The sequence below is a fragment of the Amblyraja radiata genome, chromosome 2, assembly GCF_010909765.2.
Source record: "Amblyraja radiata isolate CabotCenter1 chromosome 2, sAmbRad1.1.pri, whole genome shotgun sequence".
Lineage (NCBI taxonomy): Eukaryota > Metazoa > Chordata > Chondrichthyes > Rajiformes > Rajidae > Amblyraja > Amblyraja radiata.
In genome coordinates this window covers 146,565,725-146,567,956 of record NC_045957.1, presented here as the reverse complement: position 1 = coordinate 146,567,956, position 2,232 = coordinate 146,565,725, and the positions used below count along the sequence as shown (strand labels likewise).

The 2,232-nt window shown below is 40.6% G+C and overlaps 1 long non-coding RNA gene across 1 annotated transcript; it reads left to right on the top strand.

Moving 5' to 3' along the window:
* The first annotated feature begins 687 nt into the window (after nt 1–687).
* Nucleotides 688–1,959, top strand: LOC116970254. The gene is made up of 3 exons (XR_004411085.1): nt 688–737; nt 1,768–1,803; nt 1,904–1,959. It is a non-coding gene; the product is annotated as an uncharacterized LOC116970254 (long non-coding RNA).
* The last annotated feature ends 273 nt before the right edge of the window (nt 1,960–2,232 follow it).

Here is a 2,232-nt window from a genome sequence, read left to right as displayed (position 1 = left end):
TAAAGTCCTAGCCTGCTCAACATCTTCCTTTTTTAATGTTTATTGTTAAATTCTTTAATGTTGTGTCTTATCTTTATTCGTGTGCTGCATTGGCAAGTCAAATTTCACTACACCATTTGGTGTATGTGATAATAAATGTCCTTTGTATCCTTGTATCCTTGTATCCTGGAGCTTAGGGCCTCAAGTCCTGGCAACAGAAGGCTTAGGAAGTTGGGCATGTCCCCTGCAACTCTCACCAACTTCTACAGAGGCACCCATTTGCAAACTTGCTAACCATGCCATGTACGTTCTCATCCAAATCATTGATTCTTGATGACAAACAGCAATAGGCCCTCCACTGAATTCTGAGCCACACCACTAGTCACAAGCTGAAAATGTATTTTCGGTAAAACGTAGATACAAAAGAACTGCAGACTCTGATTTACCAAAAAAGACAGAGTGCTGTAGTCTGTGTAACCGATGGTAAGTAGTGCTAGACTGCAAAGACTTAGTACGCAGATCAGTCTTATGATAATTTTCCATCCCGTAGTCTGAATGCTGAGAGTTGCTGTTGCTTCCTGTACTGTGTTAGTTTTCTGCAATGCACATGACCAAAAATATATTTTTCATTTTGTTCAGATTCTGATGAAACAGTGTACTCAGGAGTTTAGAGATGACTCACTTGTATTCTCTTTGGTAATACACAGGGCATGGATGGATCTGATGAAATTGGAACCCCTGGACCTAAAGGGCGAGAGGTGAGGAGATGCAGAGTAACCCAACTGTTTGTTTTTGCCTTCTGTGCACAGTGCATAGACTGAAGCAAAACTCAGTGATATGTGCACAGTGCATGCCCATCTATCTTCCCAAAATGTTATTCTTGCACCATATGTTTGGTCTTCACTGTTGGTGTTGTGTATGCCCATTTCTATAAAGAACTTTGGGTTATTTAAGTACACTATAGGGGTTGTATGAATGCAAGTTGTTGCTAATAATCTATCCAATTCATTTTAGTGAGCAGCGAATCATTCATTTGCCCTATATCATTCACTCTGACTATCCCTCAATTTTGTTTAAGTGGCATAATACTTTTTGCAAGTATATTCTGAAGAAAGGTCAGTCTGCCTGAAGAAGGGTGTCAACCCAAAACATCACCTATTCCTTCTCTCCATAGATGCTGCCTCACCTGCCAAATTTCTCCAGCATTTTTGTCTACCTTAGTATATTTTAGATGTCAGTCAAAATAAACCATTGATCTGCAATGTGTTTGAAGATCAGATGTGGACCTGTTGTAACGGTGGTTCAATTGCAGTGGGTCAAGGTTGCTTGGTCAACTAGATTTAATATGTTCCATAACCAGCCTCTCAAACCACTTCATGATGGTGGATGTGTATGAAAGAACTGCAGACGCTGGTTTAAATCGAAGGTAGACACAAAATGCTGGAGTAACTCAATGGGTGAGGCAGCATCTCTGGAGAAAAGGAATGGGCGACATTTCATGTCGACACCCTTCTTCAGACTGATGTCCGGGGAGGGGGCGGGACAAAGACAGAGACAGTAAGATTAGTGGGAGATCTGGGAAGCGGAAGGGGATGACTATGACCCTTGCTTTCTCTCCATCCCCTTCCCAGTTCTCCTACTGGTCTTACTGTCTCTGCCTATCTTCTATCTTTGTACCTCCCCCTCCTCATGATGGTGGATGTCAAGGCCACTGGATCATTTACATTGATAAGAGTACAACCAGTTGAACAGTGCAACCTAATTTCATCTCTTTTCTTATCGTTTAAGGGACCACGAGGATACCCTGGTTTTCCTGGTCAGCTGGTACGAATTGAAAACATTTATGTTTGTAAAAGGATATACAATTTTTTTTTTAATAGGATGTGAGCCAGTTATTCATGTATGTTGCATTCTGAATTTTCAGGGACCAAATGGTATCACTGGAACCTCTGGTGTTGGGGGACGTAATGGTTCAAGAGGGCGCAGGGTATGTTATTTAATCTGTTCAAATCATGTTTTAACCCTTGTAATTTTCTCTCTCAAATGGACACATTTAAGAGAGCTGGCCAATCAGGCAAAATAAATATTTTTGGAAACTCCTTGAAATGTTAGTGCATTAAATTACCATTATTAATAGCAATTCCTAACATCGCAATCTCTCTTTAAGCAAACTTTGTCCACATGACCATCTGATTCTCCGTTAACTATTGTCCACCAATGTACAACATGATATACCTTCCATCCATACTTTTC